We start from the raw sequence: 18,973 nt of genomic DNA on the forward strand, positions 1-18,973 counted from the left end.
GAGGGATTATTAGGGGAAGAGCAACATTTTGAGCCAAAATCAGGGACAGTTAAGAGGTCTGGATATACCCAATTTTATAAAGCAATTTATTTGCAAGTACCTCTCAACCTGTTAATGCAGGAATCTGGACAAGGCCAATATACTGGGGGAACATATAAACAATACTAAAAATTGCTCTTGTATAAACTGAGACAGTTGATAGAATAACAGCTCTTGCTTTAGCATGCATTTATCTGAAGGTTATGAAGTCTGAAACTCAGTGTCTGTCATTATTTAGTGACTTAATTCCTAAATGATTTGCCAAAAAAACACAAATTTTATGAGGAACAAACCATAATAAAGAAGCAAAAATCTATTCATTCTGCAAAAATCTGGGCAGTTGAGAGGTATAGTTCAGCTGAGGCTGTCTTTGAGTTTGTCACCCTTCCCCCCCTCACAAAATCATGGTCGAATGGAGCCTACCCCCTGCAGCTATTCCAATGAACCATTACTTGGCTATTTCACCCCATTTACCATAAACACTAATGTGCATACTGCTTTACTTCTGCGATGATTTGGACTTTATTTGAAAGTTTTATTTTGCATTTTACAGTGCAAACACCAATAGATATCTGCTAAACAAAGCAATGTAGTCTCACAATGAAAACAGACTTAGCATTAAAACTTCTCTGCCCTTGAAACTCACATTCATTGAAACAGCATTGAAACCCACATTCAAAGAAAATACATTTTGCCAGTGGCAGATAAAGATTAACTTTGGGTTTGGGCTGTTTTCAAATCACAGGCCCCTTGCACACGAAACATGCACATGCTCTTTCATACACCTTTCTGGTTGTATTAAATTATATTCCTTATTGTTTTGAACATTTTTCCAGTAAACAATGAAACAAAATACATGCACCAATAATGACAAAACTGCCCAATTCAGAACATTTCCATCATAAAAGTCTACTCAAACATCTACAGTCCACCAGTAGCAGGACATATGCACAATCTCTGAAGAAGTAAAAGTCATCTAAATAATTCCACATTAAAGAGATCTGTAACTAATGAAGAGGTTGCTGCTAGCAAACAACTTTATATTTCATTGTTTTATCTACAAATAAAGTGCCTGTTGCCCTCCAGGAATAAATTGCCTATGTTACACTAAAAAAATGGTAAGCTAGTAATATTGCAATAGGGAATGGATCTCAAACTGATAACAGGTTCATAGTTACTAGGTATCTTCGCCAAAAAGGTGTGCAGCACCAACCTCCTTTGCAACACAGTACAGTATCAGCAATGCATCCATCGACTGTGGTAATAGAACCCACAGCCTTCTGCATCAAAAGCAAGTATACTACCTGTTGTGCTATTAACAACACAACAAGACTCAGCATAAGCAGCGCTAAACTTTTGCTTCCCTGCAGCTCCCAGCTCCTTGTAAAATCTACTCACTCAGCTGTATCTCTGGACTATGCAGCACAAGAAATTTGGAAAAAGCCAAAATCTATTGGGGGGGGGGCAAAAGCCAAAAAAAACAGGGACACATTTTAAACACTGCTTATATAATGTTGGAAAGTTGGTAGAATAAAATGCCATATTACTACCATACATTTTACTGTCATGTCTTGAACCCAGGACCCTGGGCAAAACAGTCAGAGTAACATACCACTATGCCAAATCAGCTGCTTTGTGAAAAAAAGAAAGACTGCAACTTAAATGGCTACCATTTAGTGAATTCAGTTCTAACCATAGCTGTTAACCTCCTAGCACAAAGCACCTGAACAAAGCCAATAATGGGAGAATGCAGCCCCCAAACATATTCTGTGAATTCACTTCTTACAATAGCTCTCAACCTATTAGCAAAAACAGCTGTACAAAGCCACTAATGGGGGAATACAGCCCCCAAACATATTCAGTGAATTTAGTTCTGACCATAGCTCTCAACCTTAGCAAAAAAAAACCTGGACGAAGCCAATAATGGGGGAATACAGTCCCAACAATAGGGACAAATTTCAAATATCCATCTTATAAACTTAGAACATTGTTAGAATAAAAGCTTTTGTTTTACCATGTACTTTCTGAAGACCATCTTATAAACTTAGAAAATTGCTAGAATAAAAGCTTTTGTTTTACCGTGTACTTTCTGAAGAATATGAAGTCTGAAGTTCAAATGCTTGTCATTTTTATTTAACATTTGTTAACCAGGAACGTCTGACTTGGAACAAAAGCCAATTTTCAGCAGAGGCCCAGTGAGAAACACTCCAGACACATCTTTGTAAGATAGGAGGACACCAAAGCACACCCACAGGGAGAACATACAGACTCCACACAGAAGGCACCCCAGCCAAGAATCAAAGCAGAGAACCTGCAACTATCAGGGAACAATGCTACCACTGCACCAGTACACTACTGACTTTGTAAGGGCACACAAATACAGAAACCACAGATTTTATGAGGAACCGAATAGAACAAGTATGAGGGAAAATCTGCAATTTTTTTACAAATGGTGGTGGGTAGGGAATCCAGGTTTTTGCCACCTGGGCCCAAGGTACAGGGTTCAAGCCTTTTCTCTACCCACCACCATATAGCAGTTGGGGCATTTCACACACACCCCTTTTCTTTGTATTCCTTCCACAGCCCAAGCCATACTAGTTCACCAGCAGTCCATAAATGCTGTGAGTGTGCATGAGCTGCTCCTGCTCTTAGCCAAAGCAAGGGCATACTGAGCATGCCTATATCTGCCTACACCCACAGCAGCTGATGTTTTTCTCCCTGACTCTTCATCTGCCTGTGGCTGTGGTGACCATGGCATTGCTGGTGTGATGTGTGCCCCTTCCCTTTGCTGATCATGCTGCAGCTGTTCCTCAGGATTATGTTGTGTAGCACGTGCATACTGTGAAGATTTCTGTACATGTCTGTGGATTGTACTGCAAGGCTCCAGATGTATCTAGGCACTGAAACTGTGACTTCAGCAGGCCAAACACGCACTCTGTGATGTTTTTGCTCTAATCGTTTGCCTCATTATGGCATTCTTCTGTTGGTGTGTGTGCATTTCTGATGGGTGTCATCAGCCACTGTTCCACTGCATAGCCTGAATCCCCCAGTAGACCCTTTGGGATACCCCCTAGCAAATATCTAGGAGGTGTGCCAGACATGTAAGTCATGGTAACTGCCAGGGTTGCCAGCACAAATGTTCAAGATGAGTCCCTTGGCATTACACATGACTTGGCAGTTGATAGAGTGGTAGAATTTCTGTTAATGTAGAGCCTACCCTGTTTTCCAGGTGGTGCATTCATGTCTACATTAATGTACTTTGTGACACCCAGTACTGCAGGGTAGTGTGCTATCTGGTAGAACTGTTGCATATTTCTGGCCCCCTCCTCAGAACTATGGGGAAATATGTGTGCTCACTGGCATGCTGGAGCATAGCATCCAGGAATTGGTGGAGGATGAAGGATACTAATGCCTGTGACACCCCCAGAATGTCGTCTATTGGTCTCTGAAAAGCACCTCTAGCTAATATTATAAGGGCTACACATACCTTAATTGCTGCTGTGATGGGCTCCCCTTGGTTGGCTCTGGCTCTGAGTTGAGGGTGGCAGTGGTCACAGAGTTCCTGTAGTGTATCCCTGTCCACCCTGTAGAGCTACAGTTTCAACCTCATGTAGGTTGTGATAAGCTAAACATGGCCTGCAAACTCTTCTCCTTCTCAGCCTAGGCCTATTGGCAGCAGCAATAGCATTGACTTCACCCTGTAGCACATACAAATGGTTTAAAGCACCAACAGCCTCTAACATTCTGTCTGTGTTGGCTTTCCATGTCTGTACTCCAAAAGTTTTGACAGCCACAGGAAAAAATGGCATGGAGTCTACATGGATGCTTTATAGCTTGTTCAATAGCTCCACAGTGTTGGATTGGTTGATTAGCATGCAATTCAGCTACTTATGCTATAATTTGTATCTATGAAATATAGACAAAGACAGATGCAATCCATTAATGATCTACACCATTATAAAAACGTAAACATGTACCTAGCCAAATTGATGATGAGGACAGCCGTATAAGTTTGGAAGACTTTCAAAAATGCTTTTTCTTCAGGATATATCAGTACAGAGGAGTACTGAACTTCAGCAGGTATGCCCACATTTTGTCACCTACACACTGCATATTCTGGAATGTATTTAAGAATAGTGTGAAGCAGAAGCTTTTACACTTTTATCTGTATGCATTAGTTTGAGGAGTACTGATGGCATGGGCCTGTCTGTCAAACCATTTCTCTGAAATGCTACACATGATTGACAATACATGAAAATTGAATATTGTGTGATACATATGTACAAATGTGTCAGGGACAGGTCCTTTGATAGCACTTTCAGCATTTCAAAGAGGTTTTGTTAGCAAAATGGGTCATTTACCTGTCCTTTTGTGGGGGAGCAAGGATGAGTTACTGTTATTGCACAAACAAGAATTGACTGTTCTTTTGGGGGGCATAGGTGACTTACTGTTATGGCACAAACAAGGATATGTTGCTCTTGTTACTCTCCTTGTTTTGTATTCTGCCTGTTGACAGTATTGCATATATCTAGACTATTTTATGTTTCTCCAGTGGGTAATACTGACTGGCCACCATTTCTGGTTTGTCTGGAAACAGTTGTTTTGTAGTTATGTGATACTTATATATAATATACCTCTGTTGTCTTTTAGGACACCTATAAGTATGTCACTTGGGTGTGTCAATCCATGGAGATTCCCCTTCACTGATGCTGAAAATCAAGTCATAGTCGATGGATTTCAGAAACATGGTGCTTTTCTCCTAGAAAAGGGACTGGAGATATATCCCATAGGATGTGAATATGGCAGCAGATTGTTCATGATGTCAGTGCCGTGAGTGGCCATGGCGGAACATACGAACAGGTGTGCCACAGGGCCACTGACATGATAACATCTGCAAGAAGGTGAGTAGGTGAAGTGGTCCATGACCAAATGGTTACCAAGGGACGGCCTGCTAGGGAACCACCACTTACCCCCAATGAAGTGTTCCTGGTCAGTGTGAGAGATCCAAACATCTCCCAGGAGAGGGCAGTACAGCATGTCCTGGATGTGGGCACAAAACCTTCCAAGACAGCAAGCACATCCCAGGAGGAGCTTCCAGGTAAGCTTTGATCAGCAATTAAATACTGTTATATAGTAAAATAATTGAAATGAATAAGTTAATTCTGTATCAACATGTCTTGTTTGGGGGGGGGGTTGAAGATTGCTACAGTTATAAGCTTAGTTTGGAGTTGTCAGCCACATTCTTGTTCAAGGTACCATTAATGCACATATACAGGGGTAAATGTATTACCACCTGTGTTACTGTTAACTGTGATAATGTTGCCCTTACCGCTTGATTAACTTCTTCCTGGACCATCTGGAGTACAGAGTAGTATGTCTTCTGCATATGGTAAGCCAAATATTTTTATGTCAGTAGAACTGAACAATTTAAAGAAATATTATAGTTTGTGATTTTGGTCTTAGGCCTGTTTCTTGTATTGCTGAACTTTCTGCACTAGTGACTATTAGTTTGTTCACATATATTACTCTATAGTAGTGCAGGTATTAATGTACTCCTGTGTTTCATGATTTTTATCACAGGTGATCATGATAGTGGGAGTGTGGTCCCTGTGCCACCTGATGTCAAGTGGGCCTGCAGACTCTGATGATGATGGTGGCCAAACTGAGGCACATTTAGGGAGTGCAGAGATTGAATCTGACACAGAGGTTGACATGCAACCATCCCCTGCATTTCCATCGGACATAGCCAGTAGACCTACACCTATGCAGTTGATTCAGCCCACAGATATTGGACAGGTGGAGAGTGAGGACGTTGATCAGGGAAGTGTGGTTACTGTGGCTTCAGTGCTTGTTGAGTCTGTCCATAGCCAAACTGTAGGCAAGGTGCCACACAGGAGGATTGATAGGGGTGCTCGGAGGGGGCCTGCTGTCTCTCCTCCACCTGGTGCAGTTGTCACCTCCTGTGCCACTCAACATATGTTTAGGTCATCATGGAGGCACAGGCATGTTCCTATAGGTGCTCCAGACAAATGCTAAGGGTTGTGGATGTAGCACAGTCTGCCATGTGTGACTGCCTGCAGTGTGTTGCCGATTCAACAGAATAAATGAATGACATGTTGGAACAAGGGGTGTTTGTGATGGACCAAGGGTTGTCTACCATGGAATGAGCAGTGTCTGTGATGAAACATCTGCTGGGAGAAGTACGATATACTCATGCGCGTAGGTCAGCCACATCATCTGCTGTCAGCCAACATGACAGTGATTGATCACGCTCCCATATTGGCTGTAGTTCCACTGCTTCATCAGTGAGTCTGCTGTCCACATCTAGATATGGCAGGCTATGGGGTCATGGTCCTGGGCATCACCATGTAGGGAGCTCATCCAGCAGACATCAGTTATGTTCAGGTAGGAGCAATGCATTTGACCGTGGGCATGGAAGTGCCAGTGCAACTCCTGGCAGAACTAGTTCTTGTGGTTGGTGACAACAATGACAAACTGCCCCCTCTACCATGCACAACTTACATCTATCCAACAGACCAAGACACAGTGCTTGCAGACACTCACACCAATTTCACCTGGAGGACCCCTACTGACACACACACGCAACAGTTACTCAGTTTGTCTCACTGGCCATTTTGTGTTTTATTCCAATGTTTGTCTTCTTCTCCTTCTACTGACACAAACTCACCAAATTTCTGCATCAGCCTAGGCTTCCTGCCTCCCACAACATCCTGTGCAAAATGATAATTGTGCCATACCCTTGTTTACTATCTTTTGGATTCAAGGATACAAAAACTGTGTCTGATGCTCAGGATGCATAACTAACTTAGTGCTTAGTATATCTGCATTTATGCTGTTGAGCTGGCCATTTTACCTTTGACTTATATTGGCCTTTGAAAGTTAGACAGTTGATAGCTTCAAAATTTCACAACATTATTGTGAATGCTCTTGCAAGGGTGTTAATGTCAGAAACTGCAATGTGTATCATTACTTTCTAACTTCTCTCTTTAATGATCTTCCAGGACAAATGTATGATGCACATCATAAGTCATGCCATCATATTCAAATCTTAGGATTGCACAACAGCACTGTAGTCCAACCTCATCAGAACAGTAATACAGTATAATGCTGTCTTTTGCATGTACCTCTACAGACACATGCATTAGCTGGAGAGACCACAGGGCTTTCTCAGGAAGATAAAACAAACCATGGCATGCTGTATGTGGATAGATTAAAAGCCACGTCACTGTCATCTATCTAGTATAGGATGAGGTGGCATCTGCCTGGCCTCCAGGACAGTGTCTGATCATGCCCTAGTGGGATGACTGCATATCCAGACATCTGATATAGCTGATGACATCAGCACTGTCTGTTGAGAATATGGTAATAACAGTGAGCTACATCCTGAGTTAAACATCTCTCTGTAATGTCAAGCAAGAGTACAAAGACACACTTACACACACACACACACACACACACACACACACACACACACACACACACACACACACACACACACACACACACACACACACACACACACACACACACACACAGTTGACTTGCAGTGAGAGTATAACACCAACCTAAGTACACAGACTACAAAATACAGTACATAACGCACGTTCCATGGCACAAGTCTGACCTTTGCAAGACTACAACTGAACTTAAAGTAGATGACATCAGCAGCCCATGTGTGTGTGACAAAATGTTGGCAGGCATACATAGATTATAGCCTCATAGGTTCATATGAGGCTACTACCATAATGGCCGTACATTCATAAGTTCATAGGAGGTTACTAGGCTAATAGCCCTAGGGCCTTGACAAGCCTACCCAAGTTGTACCATTGTTTCCTTATAGACCAAGATATGTAGTCCATATTTGTGAATCCATGATCAGCACCAGTTGACCCTGTCTAACAGTGACATAGGTGAAACTCCTGGGGTAAATCTATGCTTTCCCATCTAATTGTCCCAGTTATGCTTAAATAGGGTTATTGAGGAGCTCAGTTTCACATGAATTGTGAGGTTGTTCTATGGGAGTCACAATCTCTGGGAGACATATCTATCTTTCTATCATGTCCTGTTAATGCTGCATGCTAGGTTAAGGTCCCTAGAGTGAATGAGTCTTGTCCCATGGGATTTGTAGAGGTGCAGCATTTCCATTAAAGCAGGCTTTGAGACTGCTCTGTAGGCCAGCCACAAGTCACCTCTCAGCAATCATTATGATACAGAGTACAGTGACAGGACTTTCAGTCTGTCCATGTAGGTAATGTGATGGAAGTTCCTGGATTTTCTTAGTGAGAACCCTCATAGGTCTCTCCAGCTGCTGCAGGTGTCTGGTGATGTGCATGCAAAAAGGAGCATTCTACTCTATTATTGGTCTGATGAGGGGCGAGTTCAATGGAGTTATAACATCCTTAGTCTTGGATGCTATGCCCTCACTTATGAGGTGTGCAACATAAAGGCAAATGTTTATATGAACATACCAAAATGTTATTGTAATCCAAGGTTAAAATTGTAGAATATCCAAATGTATAAGTGCTTTAGTCTCCTTTTTAAATAAGTTGAAGAGACTTCATCAGATACAATTTGTTACTTTCATCATCTGAATTTAAAAGAAGGAATTCAAATTACATCACATCCTAGAGCAGTGAACACACCTGAATTTAAAGGCATAGTATACTTAAAATTGTCATTACTTCCACAACACCGTGAAAGTTGTTAAAACCATTACAAATACTTTTAAAATACTTCATGAATTTTAAAATCACCACATGTCTACAATTATATTAATAACTTAACATTTAAATAAATTTAAATAAATAAATCCATGTGGTAATAAACATAAATAAATACCTAAAATATTGGAGAACATATATAAGTATAAATAAATACTCATTCAAACAGTGTATATATGAATAAGTTTGTTACACTAATAAAGTTACAAAGTGTATTTTAACGTCTATATTCAGGGCTTTAATTTTCAAGAGACTACTAATAGACAAATTATCATTAAGCCCTGGCCAATAGATGGCGCTCAGTTTGATCTGCCATCCTAGTTCCATTTTGTCAAGCTGGTAAGACCATGCTCCACCTCTTGCACTAATCATTACAGTGTCTAATATCAGAACCAAACAGCAAATCCAGTCCGGAGACCACCACAGCACAGCAAATGGCAAACTCACGATAAGGTAACCAAAGCCACAATTTATTAACGTGCCAACAAAATAAAATATATCACACACATTTTCGTCGTTCAACTCGACTTCCTCCTATGAAAATAGGAGCGTCCCCCAAAATGTCTCTCGTTTCTTTGTCACTCCTAATAATTTCCCAATTTTTTATTAAAATGATCTTAATATAGTATGCTTCATTATTGAAAGTAGTCAAAAAACTATTTTCATAAATCTTTTCATTCACTGGTGTTGTGGCCATGGTTATGTTAGTGTTGGCTTCATTCCTATTGTCGTCTCCACTGGTAATGAAGTCAACACTAACATAACCATGGTCACAACACCAGTGAATGAAAAGATTAATGAAAATATTTTTTTTTACTACTTTCAATAATGAAGCACACTATATTATGAACATTTTAATAAAAAAATGGGAAATTATTCAAAGAAACGAGAGACATTTTGGGGGACGCCCCTGTTTGCTTATATACGAAAGGACAGTGTCTTAAAAATATGTTTGAAAGACGACAGGAAGATTATCTTCAAGGACACATGCATAAATGTGGGAGATGCAAGTTCTACCCGAACATTATGGAAATTAATAACAGTGTCACAATAAATGGAGTTAGAATTTTGCTGAGAGATAGATTTTCATGTACAACTAAGAGGGTTGTATATTGCGCTGTTTGTAATTTGTGCCCATGTTTTTAAGTGGGCAAGACTGAGCATAAATTTAAAAACAGAATAGGGGAACATCTCAGAAAAAACGTGATCTATGGGAAGGGAACGCCTTAGCAAAACATATTATGGCTTACCCAGACCATGCTTTTAAATTTATTATATTAGACACTGTAATGGTTAGTGCAAGAGGTGGAGCATGGTCTTACCAGCTTGACAAAATGGAACTAGGATGGCAGATCAAACTGAGCGCCATGTATTGGCCAGGGCTTAATGATAATTTGTCTATTAGTAGTCTCTTGAAAATTAAAGCCCTGAATAGACGTTAAAATACACTTTGTAACTTTATTAGTGTAACAAACTTATTCATATATACACTGTTTGAGTATTTATTTATACTTATATATGTTCTCCAATATTTTAGGTATTTATTTATATTTATTACCACATGGATTTATTTATTTAAATTTATTTAAATGTTGTTATTAATATAATTGTAGACAGGTGGTGATTTTAAATTTCATGAAGTATTTTAAAAGTATTTTTAATGGTTTTAACAACTTTCACCGTGTTGTGGAAGTAATGACAATTTTAAGTATACTATGCTTTAAATGAAGGTGTGTTGACTGCTCTAGGATGTGATGTAATTTGTATTCCTTCTTTTAAATTCAGGTGAAGAAAGTAACAAGTTGTATCTGATGAAGTCTCTTCAACTTATTTAAAAAGGAGATGAAAGCGCTTATACATTTGGATATTCTAAGCTGAAAAAATGCTTGAAACCACCACGAAGTAAATTAAAAAACATTTATTGTTAAAACAGGAACGAGCGCTTTCACGCAATGTAAATTGCGCTTCTTCAGGTTACAAATTACACAAAGTATGACCATCTTATATAGTAAGACATTAATTTCAATTATGCAATTAAGTTAAACATAAATTAGTGCATAATTAAGGAGGATTCATCAAAAATTCAACATTAACCAGGCTAGATCTCAACCAAAAACCTGGATGAAACATTCAGGACATTGATAATCCTAGTGGCTTTTCATAGACTAATAACTTTTCATAAACTAAGACCTCATGGGCAAGTTATCATCAAGAGTAAGCATAACATCCATAATTAGTATCAATATACTTCATTAATTATTCTTGAGGAAGCCATGCCCATGTTTGGAAAAAAGCGCATTCAGAGTATAACATCGTTAATTGAGTTGCAATGTCATGCCGACAAGACAAGATAAAGACAAATAAATATTTCTTAGTATTTATGCTGATGAATGCATAGGTACGATGCCATGTGTTGTCATAGCTTTATAATATAAAATAAAATAAGGTAATCATATTCAAAATTAACATAAAAGAAATACGAACTTCGTTTATAATTAATGTGAATGTGGCCCGTATATCATTCTTAAGGAAGTCTTGCCCATGTATGGCAAACAGCTGATCCAGAGCATTTCCTTTGTGAAACGCGCTTTCATGTCAACAAGAAAACGAACAAAACGAAATAAAGTAAAGTGAATACCTTCTAGTTTTTATACTAGCAAACACCTGGTGGTAACACTATATGCCATAAAGGCAGGGATGCATGAAACATGACATGATAATCATAATCATACAAAATGTTCTATGCAACTGCCACGTAAAATAAAATGAAAACAACAAGGATAAGACGGATGAACTAAAACTGAACTACAGCTGAAACTAGAGCATATGAAAACCTATAGGATCAATTTCATCTCATGCAAACCCTGTCATTAAAGGAAGATCTATAATAATACAATAATAATAATACAAAATCACTTATACATATTGAATAATACAAGATAAACCTCTACTGTGAAACAATATGTGTAGAATATAAATAAAATATATGAATTTATGTTGTAAATAAATAAATAATCAAATAAATATCAATTTATATGTATAAACTCAATATTATAAAATATCATGCTATATATAGAATGTTAAAAATCATTAATGTCAAATACACACACCTATAGTAAACGATTGTGCTCACTGAGAGCGACAAACTGTTTAAAAACTATATTGCAGACAAAACAACTGAATTAAAAACCAAAATGGTTGTATAAAATATACAAACATTCTAAGTTAAACAAAGATATATATTGGCATCTATTAGAATCAATATCATACTAAGAGTCAAAATCATGTAATAATTGATTCCTAGGTAGTTCCGTATACAATGGAATATCTGAATGTGCCAAAATAATAAGCATATTGTAAACAAGCCATATAATTGTTGCTAAAAATATCAACTAATATCAGCAATGGATATTCATAGGACATAAATTACGTCATCAGGCGAGAGGTATGAAGTACCTAAAATCTAGCCATGATAGGCAGCTTAGAATAGAGCTCATCAGGTGAGAAATATGAAGTACCTAAAACCTAGCCATGATAGGCAGCTTAGAACAGAGCTGAGGGTCTTCATAGAGAAATATTACTTATAGAGTGTACACAATAAAACACATTATTTATTCATTTAAAGATGTAAATAACAGGATAGTAGATCAAGTGGGACCTAGCAAAGCTGGTCGGATATTGACCACAGTATTTAAACCAGGTGGTATATGGGCTTTCAACCTTAAGATCCATCTAAGTTCGAAGGTTTCCAGGGTGTTCATATGGTCACCTTCCCTTCTATTCGGATCTATTATTTGTAAGACCTGGAACACAAAGCTATGTTTAGGATGGATGTTACAATGCATAGCCAATGCATTGGTAGTGCTGTTTCTTCTTATGTCGTAGACGTGGTTATATATCCGATCTCTAAGTCTACGTGAAGTCAATCCCACATAATAACTATCGCAAAGGTTACAAGTAGCTAAATAGATAACATTTCTGGTGTTACAAGTTGCATAGAACGTAGATTTTGTACTTAGTTCAATACCTAAAGCATTGGAACCACTCTTCTTAATAATGTATCCGCAAAGCGAGCATTTTCCACATGGAAAGGTGCCTGTTTTCAATTGAGACCTAACATCAATGGATGTAATGTCTAGTTTTTCTTTACATAGCAACCTTTTTAAATTCAGACAATTCGTGTATCTGAAAACTGGTTTTTCACTAAGTATTTCTGAAACTATTATATCTGATCGCAAGATTTTCCAATTTCCTCTCACTATATTGGTTAAATGCTGCACATCACTAGTATATTTTATATCATATTGTACTTTTTGAATCCCATTTTTATTATATGGGGTTTGGAGAATTTAATCTGGGGGATGGCATTATCAAGTATAGACTTCAACACATCATCTATCAATTTCAAGGGATAGCCCCTAGCTATAAAATATTTCTTCTGAGTATTAATTAAGTCAAGAGCATCTGAATAGTCACTACATATTCTCAATATCCTACTCATCTGGTTCCTTACTATATTTTGAAAGATATGGCGCGGGTGTAAACTGCTGTAATGGAGGATCCCATTCCTCCAGCAGGATTTTCTATAAAGCGTGGTTACTAATTCACATTTGGTGTCTTTCTTGATAGTAATATCTAGAAAGTTAATATTAAACTTAGAAAATTCGTGAGTGAATTTGAAAAAGGAAGTAGTGCTGTTCATGTGGTTGATGAATGAGTTTAAAGTTGCTTCATCCCCATTCCACAATATTAAAATGTCGTCTATAAAATGTCTATATAAGACGACATTTTCAAACCTGGGATCGTTAAAGATGTATTCCTTTTCCCACTCAAAAACAACAAGGTTGGCATATGCATTAGCACAGGGGGTGCCCATGGCCCCCCCCATGTTTGTGCATATACCTTGTTTTCATAGAGGAAAATGTTATTATTCAGGACAAGGTCCAACATACAACATATATTCATGATCTCAACATTATCAATTTTTAATTCTGTCATGTGAGTTCTTATTGCATTTATACCATATTCATTAGGAATATTGGTGAAAAGACTCTCAATATCTAGTGTTACTAACAAGGTTTCATATTTTATATTATTTTTCACCATATCCAATTTCAGGTCATCCAACAATCTAAAAGAGTCAAGTAATATAGTGGGTACTTTCTTAACAAGCACTCCCAATCTAGTTTGTATATATGAAGATATATTTTGTGTTACCCAGTGATCACCTGATACAATGGGACGCAATGGGGGTGGATGTTTACCCTTGTGTAGCTTGGGCAACCCTTTGATTATGGGTATCAAAGGAAAATCTATCACCAGGAAATCATAGAGAGGTTTGTCAATAGATCTGGTCATTAACATATCATACAAAGTATCAGAAACATACTGTATTATTGATTTTACACCTGATTTCTCTATTTCCTTATATGCACTGTCATTATTCAGCATGTTCAACATTAGCTGCTGGTAAAAGATTGTGTCCATGGCAACAATGCCCCCTCCCTTATCTGCTGGTTTAAAAACAAGACTGGAATCATTACATAGATTTTGCAACTCAGATCCCTCTATCGCACTTAAATTAACGAAGATGTTCTTTTTTTCTTGACAATCATAGTAAAGGTAAGTCCCGTTCACATGTTTTCAAAAAACATTCAACAGATTGTACAGGTGGGGGCATAAAGGTACTTCTCTTCCTACAAGCAATAACATCACGTTGGTTATCTACGAGGTTAGATAAATTGTCCTTGAATAACACCTTAAGGGAAAGTTTCCTACAAAACTTACGCAAACCTATTAAGGTATCAGATATAATACTATGTTTTGAGGGAATAAATGATAAACCCTTATTCAGTATATCCTGTTCATTTGATGTAAATAATCTAGTTGATAAATTAAAAAACAAACAGTTTATACTTTCATCCTTCTTCTTTGCTCCGATGTCTCTCCCGATAATTTCCTTTTTCCCCTTCCCCGACTGGTGGAGCGAGTACGCACTGCTTCTTTGTAGGGGAGGGGAAAATTTAAGGGCACAGGTGCCATGAACTTAGTGTTTAGACCAACCGTTTTAGGTTTCGCACCCAAGGTGCTTTGTGGAACAAATCCCTGCTGATTGCAGGGTAGAGAAGCCACAGGTGTGTCAGATGGATCAGATACCTCATTATTGACACTGTCTAACTGTAATCTATTGTCAATCATTTCATTCTGTACAGTCACAATGTTATTATTAGTGGAACTAGAGGCTGTTACTGTTTGTTCAGGATGTGGCTTATTATTCAAACCAGATCTCGGCCATATGAAAATACGGCCGAGGCTAAAATCCTCACAGTCACGTTTCAGTTTTCTGATTTTTGTTTGTTCCAATTTGCCACTATATAAAGACAACTGTCTATTCATGGCTTGTACTTTAGATTTGCAAAACTCAGTCTGATAAATAGTGGTAAGTGAATTATACTGTTCCTCTACCTTAGTAAGAAGCTCCGCTTCAATCGGTGTAAAGTAATCCAATAATAGCTGGATGTATCTGTTTCCAAAATCGATATTCAGCTTTTGCCATTGTCGAAGTAGCTCGGGGTGGCTATCCCCATAGGTCGGCATGCATAGGACACGCATGCCGCGGGGGATAACCTTGAAATGTAGGCACGCTTGTAAATGCCTTCTCTGCCAGACTAGCCTATGCAGGCGATACAGATCATTTTCTAAAGCTCTCAGGCTTCCGAAAAACTCATATATATTCTCGTTTGTACTAGATGGACTAGTGTGAGCTTCACCATTAATGTCCATGTGTAGTAGCGGATTATCCTTCTGGTAAAAAAGGCAGTTCCAGTTCTCATTAGCCATCGTACTTACTGGGTTGTAGTCTAGTTCAATGTTCTGCGTATCCATCGTGTGAAAACCGGTCAGAAGCAAAAACAGGAACACCAACAGCGAAAAAACAAAGACCGATCATCCAAAGGTTTCTTACATCAAAGGTAGAGGAACGAAGCTGAAAAAATGCTTGAAACCACCACGAAGTAAATTAAAAAACATTTATTGTTAAAACAGGAACGAGCGCTTTCACGCAATGTAAATTGCGCTTCTTCAGGTTACAAATTACACAAAGTATGACCATCTTATATAGTAAGACATTAATTTCAATTATGCAATTAAGTTAAACATAAATTAGTGCATAATTAAGGAGGATTCATCAAAAATTCAACATTAACAGGCTAGATCTCAACCAAAAACCTGGATGAAACATTCAGGACATTGATAATCCTAGTGGCTTTTCATAGACTAATAACTTTTCATAAACTAAGACCTCATGGGCAAGTTATCATCAAGAGTAAGCATAACATCCATAATTAGTATCAATATACTTCATTAATTATTCTTGAGGAAGCCATTATTCAAAGAAACGAGATACATTTTGGGGGACGCCCCTGTTTGCTTATATACAAAAGGACAGTGTCTTAAAAATATGTTTGAAAGACAACAGGAAGAGTATCTTCAAGGACACATGCATAAATGTGGGAGATGCAAGTTCTGCTCGAACATTATGGAAATTAATAACAGTGTCACAATAAATGGAGTTAGAATTTTGCTGAGAGGTAGATTTTCATGTACAACTAAGAGGGTTGTATATTGCGCTGTTTGTAATTTGTGCCAATGTTTTTAAGTGGGCAAGACTGAGCGTAAATTTAAAAACAGAATAGGGGAACATCTCAGAAACAAACGTGATCTATGGGAAGGGAACGCCTTAGCAAAACATATTATGGCTTACCCAGACAATGCTTTTAAATTCATTATATTAGACACTGTAATGATAAGTGCAAGAGGTGGAGCATGGTCTTACCAGCTTGACAAAATGGAACAAGGATGGCAAATCAAACTGAATGCCATGTATTGGCCAGGGCTTAATGATAATTTGTCTATTGGTAGTCTCTTAAAAATTAAAGCCCTGAATAGACGTTAAAATACACTTTGTAACGTTCTTAGTGTAACAAATTTATTCATATATACACTGTTTGAGTATTTATTTATACTTATATATGTTCTCCAATATTTTAGGTATTTATTTATATTTATTACCACATGGATTTTTTTATTTAAATTTATTTAAATGTTGTTATTAATATAATTGTAGACAGGTGGTGATTTTAAATTTCATGAAGTATTTTAAAAGTATTTTTAATGGTTTTAACAACTTTCACGGTGTTGTGGAAGTAATGACAATTTTAAGTATACTATGCTTTAAATGAAGGTGTGTTGACTGCTCTAGGATGTGATGTAATTTGTATTCCTTCTTTTAAATTCAGGTGAAGAAAGTAACAAGTTGTATCTGATGAAGTCTCTTCAACTTATTTAAAAAGGAGATGAAAGCGCTTATACATTTGGATATTCTACAATTTTAACCTTGGATTATAGTAACATTTTGGTGTGTTCATATAAACATTTGCCTGCTCCATTCTACTTTGTGATTGACTAGTGATTTCTGTTTTTTCACCTTTTTCGTGGTGCAACATAAAGGGCCTTCATTACCACTGTGAACAGATGATGATCAAAGGTGAGGTTGCTATCAACCTGCATCCCCAAATCTCTCACCATTGGGATTGAACATAGGGGGTATTAGTAGTGTAATTTGCACAGACTTCTCCTTTTCTGAAAGGGATAATAGTGCATTATTTTGGGTTAAATTTAAGTCTGTGGCTTTGGCAACAATCATTTATGTATGTAAGCAAATTTTTGTAGTAAGTTGATATCGTTCGTGGATTCAGTCATTGTGTCTAGTTTGTAGTTGTCAGCAAACTTGTTGAGAAACAGGTGATCTTTTTTGCCTAACTTTCTGAGGAATGCATTCCAAACAGTAGAGAGTCCAGCACAGACCCTTGTGGGACACCACTGGTAACAGGTCTGCTGGTAGAGGTGGAATCCCTACCTATGACTGTATGAGTTCTGTTAAGCCAGGTGGCTACCCATCTAATAATTTATGTGTTAATCCCCAGGTGGGTGAGTTTTGCAATGATGTCTCAGTGGAGGATTGTATCAAAGCCCTTGGGGAAGTTGAGATAGGCAGTATGTACTGACTGTCTTTATCCAGGGCTTTAGTGACACTCTCAAAGAATTCCACTAGGTTTAACAGACATGATATGCCCTTGAAGAAGCCAATGTAGGTTGGATGAAGAGTTTGAAGGTCACTAATGTCCTTGTTGATAAGGTCTATGATGATGATCTCCATGGCCTTACAGACAAGACTGGTCAGGTTTAAGGGTGTATAGTTCCCTGGGTAGGTTGAGGGACCCCCTCTGTGCAAGGGTATTATAGTTGCTGTTTTCCCCTCTTGCAGAACAAAGACAGTATTTAGACTGTGGTTGAAAAGAGTACCAGTGGTCCTTCTAACTCTCACTTTTAGCTGTTTAGTAAGCAGCCTGGCATTTTATCTGATCCCATAGTGGCTGTATTTTTGGCATTTGATGAGTACAGTTATGACCAGTTATTTGGAGATAATAGGTAGCAGACTGTTGACAGGTATGCTGTGTGGTATGATCTGTAGAGTGAGGGGTGTGAAATTGTTGCCAAACCTGTCTACTGACAGGTTGGCTATATCCTCAGGTTCAGTATGAGTGGCACGGTCTAATCTAAATTTGCTGCAAAGCTGGGCCTTCCCTTTTACATTACAGACATAGCTAAAGAATGCCTTGTTATTATCTTTGTTTATGAATGCTAATTTAATTTTGTAATTAGCTTTAGAGGACTCTACAAGATGTCTAATTTGCTTGCTCAAGCCATGAAGGGTGTTCTTCTGCTGAGACTGTTCCCTCTTATTCCTGGACATCAGTTTCTTTCTCTTGTTGTATAATCTATTTATGCTAGATGTCCACCAGGGTGCTTTCTTTCATGAGCAAGTTTTGATTCGTTCTGGTACAGCTAAGTCTTTACACTTGTAATGATATTTATACAGGGCATTTGTGTACACCTTCATATAGAAGTCTATACAGTCAGTGGTGGCAGTAGGTCTGAAAATATGTATGCCATCACTTAGGAGGCTATAGTTTGCTTTGCAGAGATTTTTATACCGTTTGGACCCTGAGGACGGGTCAGGTACAATTGTTACACTGAATGTGATTGATTTATGGTCAGACATTACCAGGGAGGGTCTCACACATGGGATGGTGCAGTGATCTCCCATGTCAGGAAGTACTAGGTCAAGGACA

Source organism: Protopterus annectens, chromosome 1.part0 (assembly GCF_019279795.1).
Source record: "Protopterus annectens isolate FY-2018-M chromosome 1.part0, PAN1.0, whole genome shotgun sequence".
Lineage (NCBI taxonomy): Eukaryota > Metazoa > Chordata > Ceratodontiformes > Protopteridae > Protopterus > Protopterus annectens.